General features: G+C 46.4%; 1 protein-coding gene across 8 annotated transcripts in view; it reads right to left on the bottom strand.

The window, feature by feature from the left end:
* Nucleotides 1-14,476, bottom strand: part of ZMYM4 (zinc finger MYM-type containing 4) — a 1,395,070-nt gene that overhangs the window by 310,722 nt on the left and 1,069,872 nt on the right. The gene's annotated exons all lie outside the window — the stretch shown is intronic.

Raw genomic sequence — 14,476 nt, 5'->3', positions numbered from 1 at the left:
TCATCAATGCACATGACAGTAGGTGTCTTCGTGCAGGTCTGCGTTGACTCCATATCGCCAGGAAGTGATGTAGTGGAGACACATATTTGCACCACCTCTGACGTCAGTTTCTAGTTTTTTTCTTTTTTGTGCCCTCAGATGTGTAGAGTAAGGAAAATGCTACTTACCAGTATGCGTCTGTTCTAGGCATGTAGGGCTGCAGAACCACACACTATAGCATTAGATCACCATCTGGTGGTGGGCCGGGATGATTACACTTTGTTGTTGTCTTGGAAGAGTCTGTGTCTGTTGGGTGACTCCTCCCTTAGATCGTAGTGCGCATGGGCATCGACTCCATCCTCAGATTGTTTTCGCCACTGGGCAAATGATGGAGTTTCTATGAATCCAGATAAAGATGACCATGTGTTGTGTATCTAAATAAGATAATACTGGAACAGATACAGGTAGCCGGGGGGACGTGTGTGATTCTGCAGCCGTACATGGCAAGAACAGATGCATACTGGTAAGAAGCATTTTCCGTTCGAGGCATATGGGCTGCAGACCACACACTATAGCATAGATTGGACAGCAGTTACTCCCTGAGGGGGGACCACCCGCATCTGTTGCAGTAGTTTGAAATAATGTCTTGAGTACAGCCTGGCCCACACTTGCTTGTTGTTTTGCCTGCACATCTACACAGTAGTGTTTTGTAAATGTGTGTGGAGTAGACCATGTAGCTGCTATACAGATGTCATCTAATGATATATTTCCTAAGAATGCCATAGATGCTCCTAACTTACGGGTAGAATGAGCTCTAGGAGGAATGGATAGAGTGCGTTTTGCTTTTTGGTAACAAATCTGAATGCACTTAATCCATCTTGCAATGCCTGATTTAGAAATAGGATTGCCCTTATGTGGGAGTGAAAAGGACACAAACAATTGTTTACTTTTATGAAATGGTTTTGTCCTATCAATGTAGTAGAGAAGTGCTCTTTTTACATCTAATGTATGTAGAGCTCTTTCTGCAACAGTTTGCGGTTGGGGGAAAATACTGGCACCTTAATTGATTGGTTGAGGTGGAACGGTGAAATGAACTTTGGCAGAAACTTCGAGTTTGTTTTAAGAACCAGTTTATTGTGATGAAGTTGTATAAATGGTTCTTGAATTGTTAATGCTTGAATCTCACTTACTCTCCTCAGTGAGGTAATTGGTACTAGAAAAGCAACTTTCCATGTAAGAAACTGTAATTCACACTTATGTAATGGTTCAAAAGGTGGACCCATAAGTCTGGTGAGAACAATATATAAATTCCATACTGGAGAGGGTGGGATTCTGGGAGGAATTATTCTTTTGAGTCCTTCCATAAACGCTTTGATTGCAGGTACTCTAAACAATGACAAATGTTGTCTGTTTTGGAGATATGCTGCTATAGCAGCGAGATGTAACCTGATTGAAGAGTACACAAAGTTAGATCTTTGCAGATGTAACAGATAGCATATGATGTTTTGTATGGAAACAACTAATGGGTTGACGTTGTTATTTGTGCAATACACAACAAACCTTTTCCACTTTGCTGCATAGCATGCTCTAGTGGTAGGACGTCTTGCTTCTTTAGTGACATTCATGCAATCAGGGGGTACATTTAGATATCCGAATTCTAAGACCTCAGGAGCCAGATCGCTAGATTGAGCTGCATTGGGTCTGGATGCATTATCTGTCCATGGTTCTGTGTTAGTAGGTGTGGGGAGAGTTTTAATTTGTGATGTGGTACTACTGAGAGGTCTAGCAGCGTGGTGTACCATGGTTGTCTTGCCCACATTGGTGCTATGAGAATCAATGTGAGAGAACGTTGCTGTAGCTTGCGTACCACTAATAGAATTTGTGGGAGAGGTGGAAAGGAGTGCGCAAATTGGTTTGACCAGTTCATCCCATCCATACGGCATTTGGATAATGAGTGTGGGTATCTGGCGGCGAAGCTTGGGCATTTGGAGCTGTGATGCGTAGCAAACAGATCTATCTCTGAGCGACCCCACATTTGAAAAAATGGCTGAAGAACTTGAGGATGAAGTTCCCATTCGTGTATCTGTTGTCTCTGACGACTTAACAGTTCGGCCACTTGATTGTGAACTCCTGGTAGATGTTCTGCTAGCAGGAAAAGGTTTTGAGGAATAGCCCACCTCCACATGCTCTGTGCCAGTCAGGACAGCTGTAGGGAGTATGTCCCTCCTTGCTTTTGAATGTAGTACATTGCTGTCATATTATCCGTCCGGACTAGTACAGCTTTGTTTGACAGGTAATGTTAAAACGATTTTAGAGCTAGAAAAATCGCTAGTAACTCCAGATGATTTATGTGGAGTAGTTTTTGTTGCAGTGTCCATGTACCTTGTACTGTGTGTCTTTGTAAATGCGCATCCCATCCTGTGAGAGATGCGTCTGTAGTTAGTATCATTTGTGGAACAGGCTCTATTAACGGGCGACCCTTGGAAAGGTTTTTGGTGTTCCATCATTGCAGAGAGCGATATGTCCGGTCGTCTACCACCACCAGATCTGTTATTTGTTGCTGAGCCCGATTCCATTGACTTGCTAAGCATTCTTGTAGGGGCGCATTTGTAGTCTTGCGTATGGTACTATGAAAATGCAAGATGCCATCATTCCTATTAGTTGCATGAACACTCAAGCCTGTAGTGAGTGTTGTGGCTGGAATCTTTTGATGAGATTGTGCATATTTTGAATTCTTGTTGGGGTGGGGTATGCTATTGCCTTGTAAGTATATATTGTGGCACCTAGATACTGTTGAGAGAGGGACGGTTGGAGATGTGACTTCTTTTGATTTACTGTGAACCCTAATTTGTGCAGCAGACAGATCTGATGCGTGTGTTGCACACATTGGCTGTATGATTTTGATCTTATTAACCAGTCGTCCAGATATGGGAAGACATGAATGTTGTCCCTTCTTAAGTGTGCAGCTACTACTGCTAGACACTTTGTGAACACTAGAGGTGCTGTAGTTACTCCGAAAGGGAGTACTTTGAATTGATAGTGTGGGCCTTCTAGTACAAACCATAAGTACTTTCTGTGAGATTGATGAATGGAATGTGAAAGTAGGCATCCTTGAGGTCTAGTGTGGCAAGGAAGTCGCCTTTCTTTAGCAACGGTAGAACCTGTTGTAGTGTGACCATATGAAAGGGGTCTGATTGTATGTACAGGTTTAGGGGTCTTAGATCTAGAATAGGTCTGAGTGACCCGTCCTTTTTGGGTATGAGAAAATAAAGAGAGTAAACCCCTGTGTTTTGATGCTGTTTTGGGACTGGTTCTATTGCATTCTTTTGCAGTAGAGATTCCACCTCTTGTCTTAATAGTATGAGGTGTTCCTATGACATGGGACGTTGTCTGGGTTGTATTGTTGGAGGAGTGGAAGTGAGCTCCAGGCAATAACCTGACTGAATTATTTGTCTCACCCACCTGTCTGTGGTGATGGAGTTCCAGACAGGTAGGAACTGTTGTAATCTCCCCCCGACAGGAGTGGAATGGTCTGGGGGATGGGAGGGAAGTCACTTATTGGAGGTAGAGGCGTTACGATTGTTGTTGCCTCTACCTCTGCGCTTATTGTTGTTTCCTCTATACCCTCCTCTAGAATATCCCTTACTGGGCGAGGTTTGGTTGGGCGCTTTGTTATAAGGGGAGGTTTTATCAGTTTGGAAACATTTAGTGGCGCCCCTATATGAGGAGCAACGAAAGGAAGGTCTATGGGTTTGCGTTTGTAAAGCTCCCATTGATTTTGCCGTATCATATAATTTTTCATCTTTTCTAGTGCACTGTCCACTGCTGGGCCGAAAAGATGCTGTTGGTCAAATAGTTGGTTTAATATACTGGCTTGTACTTCTGGTTTGAACCCAGAGATGCGTAACCATGCATGTCTGCGCAACAGTACCCCTGTATTTACTGATCTAGATGCTGTGTCTGCAGTGTCTAGTGCGCATCTTATGGAGGTATTTGTTATAATCTTGCCTTCCTGTATTAGGTCAGAAGCCCTAGTCTTATATTGTTCTGGCAAGTGTTGCATGAGTGACTAACTCATCATAATGAGCTCTGTCATATCTCGCTAACAGAGCTTGAGTGTTCGCAATCCTCCATATATTGGCTGCTTGTGAGATGGTGCGTTTTCCATAAGCATCCAAAAGCTTAAACTCTTTATCGGGGTGGAGCATCCCCTGTTGTCTGCGAGTTAGCTCTGTTTCTCGCATTTGACACTACCATTGAGTCTAGTGGCAACTGACCCTAAATATATGCTGGGTCAGTTGGAGCCGCTTTGCACTTCTTTTCTAGCCTAGGATTAATTACCCTGGCTCTGATTGGGTCTTTAAATATTTCTGGTGCGTGTCTTACCACTCCGTTAAGTATTGGCAAAGTGGTAGTGGTTTTATGTGAAGATAACAGTGTGTCCATTAGAAAGACTTCTTCTATTGGATCTGTATGTAAGTCTACTCCATGGAAAGTGGCTGCTCTATGAATGAGCTGTGTGAACCCAATGGTGTCATCAGGGGGAGATAGCCTAGACGGATATGCCTCGTCTTGTGGTAGATCTGGTGCATTATAGTCTTCCCATGGGTCACCTGATGGCCCAGCCATAGCATCTGGATCATTAATATCATCCATTTGATGTTCACTCTCTACCTCTTGTGAGTAGGTATCCCCATAGTCCTCATGTTGTGGTATAAAGCTATGTGTACTGGCTGGAGAATGTACAGGAGAGATATCTACTGGCATTTCTACTTCTGGTGAAGGAATTCTTATAGGGGAAGTTTGAACATTCTTTTTAAGAGGAACTGGTGGTGGTTTAGGAGCGTCCATTTTCCTCTTTTCGGGCACTGTGTATACATGTCCAGTCTTTGGATGAATATTAAGAGTTTTTTGCCTTGCATCAGGCTGGAAAAGCTATTCTATTGGCAAATCCTTTTTCAACACCGATTTATCTGTTTTGGAGCCAAAAGTTTTAGACTTTGCAGTGTCTATTGTCTTTGGAACGGTTCTTGGTTTCGGTTCCGAAGGCATTTGTCTTTTCTTTGGATCTGTGCTTTTTGGATCCAAAGCTTTTGCTCCCATGTGTCTAGATTTGTCTGCCTTTGGAGCCGAAACATGTTTCGATATCGGAACTGTTTTCGGGTCCGCTTTTTTCGGAACCAGAGTTGTTTTCGGTTCAGTAACTTTGGGTACCTCTTTTGGCGCCGAACTTAGTTTCGTCTGGCCTGTTTTTGGTGCCGATGGGTATTTCGGTGCCGGTGCTGACTTTGGCTTTAGTACCTTCTGCTTTCGGGACCGACAGACTGACTTGAGCCTGAGTCGACTTGAGGCTTTTTAGTACTCTTCGCTGCCGAGCCTGAAGGCGGGGCGTCGGAAGTTTTTGGTCGGTGTGTACCTGGACCCGAAGGTGGAGGTGGAACCGAAGACTGTCCCGATATGGTGGGGTGAACAGGGTCGGCGCTCTTACTCACGACCTGTTGACGAGCTGGAAGAAGATCATCATCTTCGGATCGATCCTCATCTCCGGTAGCTGAATCCTCTGCTTTGGAAGCGACGTCTTCTTGCTGTTCTTCGGCGTCTACCTTGATCGGCGCCTTGTCAATGATGAGGTCTGGTGTCGACGACGATGACTGCCCCATAGCTCTTCGAGCTAGACGGTCCCTGATGGTTTTCTTGGACCGGAACGAAGCGTAGGCCTCACAGTCTCAACTCTCGTGCTCTGGAGACAAGCACAGGTTGCAAATCTCATGAAGGTCAGTGTGGGGAAATTTGTGTCCACACTGAGTGCACTTCTTGAAGGGTGTTCTTTCCATGAGACAAAGGCCCAATGGCGAAGTTGGGCCCGACGAACGCTGGAATCGAGAAGTGTATCCTTCCATCGACGCTGGTAACCGGAATCAGTGTCGAAGACGATGTAGATCTTGTAGATTGATTTATGGGTTCGAAAAGAGATCGGTAACGGGACCGAATGATGAACACACCCGAGCCCGATGGCAGAAAAAAAAAAAACGGAGGATGGAGTCGATGCACATGCGCACTACGATCTAAGGGAGGAACCTTTTGTCTTCCAAGACAAAAACAAAGTGTAATCATCCGGGCCCACCACCAGATGGTGATCTAATTCTATAGTGTATGGTCTGCAGCCCATATGCCTCGAACATCAATTGTTGGTGACCATGGGTTGATCTTCAACTTTGGAACTTTTTTGAAGCCACTTCAAAGAACATGGAGGGAGGGAGGTCAGTGAGGCATATGCGGTTAGATCGAGTATCCACCAGAAAGAACATTACCTAAGGTAAGTTACTTGTGCTTCTGATGGCTACATTAACTGCAGATTCCTCACTTTAGACTACATACCAAAGCAGTCCATCCCTCCCGCCAAAATAGGTAGAGGGTCAGTGGAATAGACTCAAATAAAAAAAAAAAACCTGCAAAATCAAGAGGGTAACTTGTGCTTCACTACTACAAAGCAGTAGAGCTTTTTGAACATACTGACAGATGTCCACTTCGCAGAGTGGCAGATATCAAAGACAACCTCTGTGTAAACACAGTTGTAGCAGCCTTGACCCTGGTGGAAATGTGTTCTCAGACCCTCAGGGGGTTGTTTCTTGGTCAGTGCATAGCAGATCTTGGTACAGAAGACTACCCATCTGTTGGAACTGGGGTCACCAGTTCCCCGAGGGTAGCATGGCACGAGCGGGCAGGCATCCGAAAGCTTACGTGTAAAGTGACCAAACAGCACACACATCCACTGAGACAGTAAAATGGGCACGCAATGACTGACACCACTCCAGTGAACTTGTATAAAAAGCAAGTAACTTTTATATAGAGCAGAATCAGGGTAATCAAGAATTCACAGTATTATTAGCTTATTAGTTTTTCTTCAAAATTCGTATTTCAACACATGGCAATGAAGACTAGTTGAATAAATATTCAATATAAGATTCATTTTAGATATTAGATAATATTAAGTAATAGATAACCCCAGGCCTGACCTCAGCCTTGCTCCTTGTCAGCACCTGTAAGGATTACATTACAAAGGCAACTAAATGACATTGCATCTTATTGGTTCTGTAGGCATTTTACCCACTTCTCACCAAGCAAGGGTGAGCGTTTCACAGCAGTAAACATATAAATAAATAACTGTAGGCTTCCAATAAATGTGGCACTAAATGGGTGAAGCCATGTCAGTGAGAATACACGTCCCCTTGTGCAGGTACCACCATCTCCTTTATCGGGAATAACCATTTTAAGAATCACTCCCAGTAGGAATAAGCATTCCCTAGATTAAGGTTACCCATTTCATTAGGCATTCAAAAACAAGGTACCCAGGCATCTCATTAGGGTAGTAACCACTTTTCTGAGCAGGAGTAAACATTTAATAACAGGTAAACCATACATAAGGCCTAGGCTGAACAGAACACTAGCCGAAATACGGATAATCCCTGGGTTTGGGCCTAGCACTCGCTAATACTCTTCATCATGGAACGGTAGGCTTTCCATTAGAGCCCCTAATCAGGGGTTACCCTTTTAGGAATTGAGGCCTATAAACTATGGGCCTTGGGACCTCTAAAACAGCCCTATGCTAGGGTAAACATTTCCTTTAACCAGGGTAGCCTCTCTTCAGATAAAAATAAACAGTTCCTTAGGCAGAAGTTAGGACATTTCATCAAGGATCAGGCCAGCTTTATGGAAAACAGTAACAGACCCATATGCAGGACTAAACATTTCAACAGGCAAGCCTGAGCTTAGAGGTCTTGGCTTACGCATGTAAAACCTTTCCTTATGTAAATAGAAACATCTCCTTTTGCAGGAGCACGAATATCCCATTAGGCCAGAATAAAACATTCCACTGGGAATCAGGCAGGGATAATAACATTCCCTTACTCAGGAGCCAACAGGGCATTAAGCTGACTAATTCAGCAGAGGCGGTCATTCCCTTGACCACATTAACCATTTACCTCAGGGGATATCCGGGGGCTTTCATCAACAGGTCAGTAACTTGAATAAACATTTCCATTTCAGTTGTTAAACAAACATTCCATCAAGTAAGTACCCCATAAAAAGGCACAACATTTCATTAGTCATAGAGTAACCAGGCAGTTAATTACCAGTTTCCCTATGGAGGAATAACCATTCCATTACCCAGCACCAAGTATTTCAATAAGCCCCAATAAACCCTATATTAGGCTGAAAATGAACCTTTCATTAACCCCAACATTGGCCAGGCATGAGGCTATCGCGGCTGGCATTCAATTATACCCCAGACAGGGGTTAACTTCTCATCAATGGAGGTCCCCAAAGTTGTCTTTCGGGGCTCTGGCCCAGTTTCAAGACTTGAGTGGGCCGATTGGGACAAACGGGGCCCAGCAACAGTTCTCTCCCCGGAGAGGGCGGCCACGGGGCTCTCTTTCCGCTCCTCAGGGGATTTACCCGTCTCTTCGGGCCCAGGGCCCCTTGCGGAGATTAGATTGCAGAGGAGGGCTCCAGCTCTCCGTTAGGCTCTACCCGGCTCCCGTGCTGTCAGGGGGACCGATCCCGGCACCTCCGGCCTTGGGGCCGGTTTAGGACACACCGCGGGCAGCAGCGGTAGCAGGACGGGCCCGGGCTTCTCTCCTGGCCTTGCCCGGGCCACTGCACCCACACTACTGGCTGCAGGAACAGAAGGCAGGGGCGCAGTTGAAGATGCGGCGCACCCTCGTCACGTGATGGGGTAGGTGGTGGCTTCAAGGCCTAGCACGGCCTACTCTGGAATCCGGCGGCCCTCTCCTGTCACCGGGGGCCGCCGAGGAGACTCTTTCTTCTTGGTCTGGAATCCGGCAGCCCTCTCCTGTCACCGGGGGCCGCCGAGGAGACTCTTTCTTCTTGGGCTGGGCTGCGGCGGAAACCACACCACCCAGCAAGCGTCGGGCCGCAATGACAGGGACCAGGCCCAGGGGCCTCTCAGATCGTGGCGATGACCTCGGCAGCGCACTCAGGCCGCAGAGGGGAGCCACGGGGACGCCGAAGGCGGCGATTCCGCACAGGTCACCAGAAAAGCCCCGGTGAGTTACTTGGCCAGCGCTGCTCTTCTTCACAGTGCTTCACCTGGGGCAAACACGTAGGGCAGTTTAGCGCTTGGGGCAATCAGCAACTCACAGTGCTTCTCAGGGCACGTCAGTCTTTAGAACCTCAGCGCTTCCCAAAGGGCACAGTAGGGGGGCGCTGAGTAGGCAGGGCCGGCACTCTTCAGGTAGATTATTTGAATCAGAGCCGATCAGACAGTGCAGGCAGTGCCAGCAGAACAGGTAGTTCAGGGTGCTAGCGCTAGGGAATAAGTGCGCTTAGCCAGCAGACAGTTTATTTAAGTTGGAGGCCGATCAACAGAACCAACAGGACAGGCCACACAACAGTGGCAAACCAGCAAAAGGGGGTCCCAGGTGGCGTCAGGGAGCGACACAACACCAATACCTGGTTGATTCCTCAATAGTCCTGTGGTGGTTTGGTTTCTTCTTGGCGCTTTATGTTTCTTGCGCCCTTGTAAATACCAGTCTCTTGATTCCTTAAAAAGGGGGGGTGGGAGGTTGAGCTGATGGCTGGTATCAAATCTCCTCAGCCGGTCTCCTCAGGTGGACTCCGGGTTCCCCTCCCGCCGGGCCAGATCAGTGGCTAGTCCAGGATCCCTCAACACTTGGAAGGCAGCACCTTAGCCCGGTCACTCCCAGTGTCATAGGTCCCTACCTAGGCCCCACTGTCAAACTCCTGCGTAGGTTCTCCCCCAGGTCTGTGCTCCCTCAATCTGACAGGAAAGTTTCCCTCCCTTTCCTTATACAGTGCCAGTTGACAGTTGGCAATGGCAGTTGGTGTCACCTCACCTGTTCCAGAAGGTTCCAGGAGGTTCCACCATTCTAACTATGGCAGGCTGGAATAGATACATTATTTGAGGGTTCCAGCCAGCTCCTAGCTACTAGAATGCGTCCACAAGGACCACGCTGCAGTAGCAGGGGTCAGCGGCAGCCATGTTAGGGGAAGAGGGCACCTGAACCTTAACATTAGTTTAACATTACACAGGGCATCTCCACTACACAAGGCCTATACCCTTTTATTACAATGGGGGACATCCTAAATTAGGGGAGCAAAAAGCGAATTTTTTTTGGGAAAAGGGCCAAGTCCCACACCATCTCAACAGGGTCATTTTCTGCGCAGCCTTCCCTCTTCTTGCTCCCCCCAAAAAACCACAAAAAAGTTGACTGATCAGTCGATCGCTGGTACGATTTATGTAAAAACTTATAAAGCCCTTTTGGGGCCCAACCGACGGAGCCTCTCTTCTTCTTTCAAGGGATGAGGGGGAGTAACGAATGCTGGGAAAATGATCAACTGACCAATATGTAAGAGACTCACAACCTTGGGTACAAAAGGCCACTAGAGTCCTGGGAAAAAAGTGGTGGGTAGGGCTGTTGCATTGAAAGTTCCTGCAGTTCGCTCATGTGACATTATGATGTAATTGCAGAGGATGACCGTGTTTAGTCCAGAGATGCAGCGAGAAACTATAGGCTCGGAGGGTATCACATTAGAAACATCAACACTACGTTAAGGTCCCCGTGGATCCCCTCTGCGGCCTGAGTGCGCTGCCGAGGTCATCGCCACGATCTGAGAGGCCCCTGGGCCTGGTCCCTGTCATTGCGGCCCAACGCTTGCTGGGTGGCGTGGTTACCGCCGCAGCCCAGCCCAAGAAGAAAGAGTCTCCTCGGCGGCCCCCGGTGACAGGAGAGGGCTGCCGGATTCCAGGCTATAAGTTGTGAGGCCTGCACATGTAATAGACCCACAAAAAAAAGCCCCACAATTACACCCCTTACTAGGACCCAAAACCCCATTGCTGCGCTGGACTCTCTCAGGGTAGCAGAGATGTCCAAGGCCTATTCAGGCAAGGTGGTGTGGGATAGTAATCACCATTCACTGGCACAAAATATAACTCAATAAATGATTGTCCAGTCTGTGTTTTTCTCTAGAAAAGGGAAAGCCTATTTGTTACCCTCACTACTTAATACTACACAGCAACTTAAAAATATACTTGAGGCTTTTGGAAATCCTTTAACAGTACTTTTGACCCCTAAAAGGCCATGATCCCTAAAATTCACAGTACTGTACCCCTCTACTACATAATGTAGCACACAACCATGTAGAATGGTGTTCCTTTAAATCAACCTGGCCCAATGGCTTTATCAACATAACCAAACTTAAAGACTAAAAGCACATTCTGTAATGCATCACAGAATCACTGACTTTAGTAAGCATAATTCCTCTGCAATCATTATTATTAATAAAACAGGGCAACTTTTTATGAAAATTAATTTCTGTCAGCAATAATAGCACTTTTAAATAAAGCATTATACAAACCCCAAAACGGGTCCGTGACCAACCAAGGCCACAAACATGCAGCCGTAGAACCAACAAAGAGGTGTCTCTGCCCTCCCACGCCCTACTATAGCTTTTGATGCCTCTCAAAGTCCTCTTTAGTCCAGTAAAAGCCCTGTCACTACTGGTCACCAGACACAACTAAAGCCAGTGGTCCCTTCTTTTGGTGATAACTTTCCTTCTGGTTGACCAAATTGCAACTTTTGGGCTTCAGTAGGATTTCTGTTTGGAGGATTGGGCATAGTCCCTCCTCCACTTTTTTTCAAGGATATTGCAGTTGCTTTTTATTGTTTTTAATGATTCGTTATACCATGGCGCAGGTGGACGATGGGTGTTACTATTTTGCTTTGTAGTAGGGAGACAAGTGTCAATAGCTTCTGAAAGCTAGCTTTGTACTGTAGCGGCGAGAGGACCAACATTTTGCTCTAAGGATGGTTTGTGGGCATCTAGGCATTCATTTTATTTGTTAATGTCTAACTTTTGTCAATACCTCTGTGCTACCCCTGTCCCTTTAGAGTTACTTGAGGTACTCTTGTCTGGTGGTGGGGGCACGTGAGAAATGTATCTGATAATGGTCAAACCAGCCAGTTGGAAGAGCTGGGGTGCAGGTGATAGTATTTAGATTGGAGAAGATGGGGTCTAAAAGATGTCCGGCAATATGTGTCGGACCAGAATTAAGTAGCTCGAGATTTAGGGAGGTCATATCAGGATTGAATCTAGCACTGTTTTTGCAGGTGGAGCCATCCAGATGTAGATTAATGTCACCTAGTACTGTAAAACTCCCTGTGTTAGTAACATAAGGAGCAATCGCTTCCAAAAAAGTAGGAATCCGATTTGTAGGTTTTCAGGGTGTAGATATACTAGGACTCCCGAGCATATGAATTTGGGAGGAAGAGTGAGTTTGAATAGTGCCACTTCACATGCGGGAATAGGCAGATGTTCCAGATTGCAACTGAAGATTTTTTTGAAAATGACCGCAATTCTACCTCCCATTTTTTTCGCTCGGTTCCTTCTTACTATAGCATAATTGAAGGGTAAAGCTGCTGCAATATCTGGGCCTGAGCTCTCGTGGAGCCAGGTTTCTGTAAGGGAGACCGCATCAGGTTGATCATTTAAAAGTAGGTCAAAAATATCTGATTTATGTTTGGACAAAGAGCGATAGTTTATACTTGTCATAGTGTATGATTTGATTGGGGAATTTACATGATTTTTGGCAAGCGGTGTATTAGTATCCAGCGATTCTCGATTAGGAGTGAAATGAAACCCGCAGTGCGTGCAGGTTATGAACTCCGTGATAGCGAGCTCTAGCGCAATTGGGCATTTGAGATGTATTAAGGGCCTTCAGAAAATCAGATTTATAGTTATAATCCCCTCTCTTACTCATCTGTTGTTGCATAGATGAATTGGGTGCGTGTGCAGTGCAGGATGCCTTTTATCCCTCACTGTGCGCAAAACTAGCCCGCAGCCTGCTCCGTTACCCCCAAGATGGCGGCGGTTATCGGCGGGAGTCTTCGGTGCAGCACAGCGTCCCCATATCAGCTGCTGGTCGTCTGTACAGGTAGGCTGAGAGCAGTGTGACGATTTAAAAAAATGAGTGAGTGAAATGTTAAAAAATAGCAAGTTTCAGGCAAAGTGGTTCAAAGCATAGGCTCCCGGCTTCCGCCTCAGGAGTTACAATTATGGCAATTGGGTGCGTGTGCAGTGCAGGATGCCTTTTATCCCTCACTGTGCGCAAAACTAGCCCGCAGCCTGCTCCGTTACCCCCAAGATGGCGGCGGTTATCGGCGGGAGTCTTCGGTGCAGCACAGCGTCCCCATATCAGCTGCTGGTCGTCTGTACAGGTAGGCTGAGAGCAGTGTGACGATTTAAAAAAATGAGTGAGTGAAATGTTAAAAAATAGCAAGTTTCAGGCAAAGTGGTTCAAAGCATAGGCTCCCGGCTTCCGCCTCAGGAGTTACAATTATGGCAATTGGGTGCGTGTGCAGTGCAGGATGCCTTTTATCCCTCACTGTGCGCACAACAACTAGCCCGCTGCCTGCTCCGTTACCCCCAAGATGGCGGCGGTTATCGGCGGCAGTCTTCGGTGCAGCCCAGCGTCCCCTGATCAGCTCCTAGTCGTCTGTACAGGTAGGCTGAGAGCAGCGTGATGATGTAGAAAATTAGTGAGTTATAAATGTACGTTTAAGTTCTGTAGGTAGAGGCTTTAGATTTTTAGTAGGTTTAGCACCCCATCAATATCTTCCCAACCAAATTCAACAGATCTTTCTCTACATATGCATGATCCAAATCATTTACACACCTTCTGGTCAAGTAGAACGCTCTTTTCATGTGTCCACACACAGAATAGGACGTTGGTGGAATGTCACTTAGTAAGACTAATGAACAAGTTACTTAACTTTGGTAACGATATATCTGTAAGAAACAATAGTTAGTTATAGATTCCTTGCCTTAGAATTACCCCCAAGTGTCAGACTGGATCTGGAAAGTTTTTTCGTCAGCAGTATCTCTGCGCGTTGGAAGGTAGCGTCGGTCGGCTCCACATCTGTCGTTGGCGTCGTGGTCACTGGGATGTCGTTGTAGTCACTTAGATGCCACCCTCGCATGCTGATGCCAGTTCTGCACACAACTTTCCGCGCTAGAAACGCAGAGCCATGCAAGACACTGACCACTGGTGCACAAAACTAGGGCCCTGAAAGGATGTCCTTAACCGCAGAAATCAGTTCGCAGAACGGGGAGGATGGGTGGGGCGGTAAGGAATCTATAACTAATGTTTCTTACAGATCTATCGTTACCGAAGGTAAGTAACTTGTTCATCTGAAAGAAACACGTTCATTATAGATTCCTTACCTTAGAATAGATACCTCAGCAAATCCAACCTCGGTGGTAGATCTGCGAACCAAGATCACACCCGGAGGTATTGGAGAACAGAACAGGCAAAGTCTCTCCGGACTTGGCTGTCCAGACAGTAGTGTTTGGTAAACGTGTGTAGTGATGCCCACGGAGCTGCCTGACAGATGTCATGTAGAGGAACTCCTCTACCCAAGGCCGTAGAGGCTGCCGTCGCCTGGTGGAATGGGCACAC

Source organism: Lissotriton helveticus, chromosome 3_1 (assembly GCF_964261635.1).
Source record: "Lissotriton helveticus chromosome 3_1, aLisHel1.1, whole genome shotgun sequence".
Taxonomy (NCBI): Eukaryota; Metazoa; Chordata; class Amphibia; order Caudata; family Salamandridae; genus Lissotriton; species Lissotriton helveticus.
This window is presented reverse-complemented; position numbering and strand designations above follow the sequence as displayed.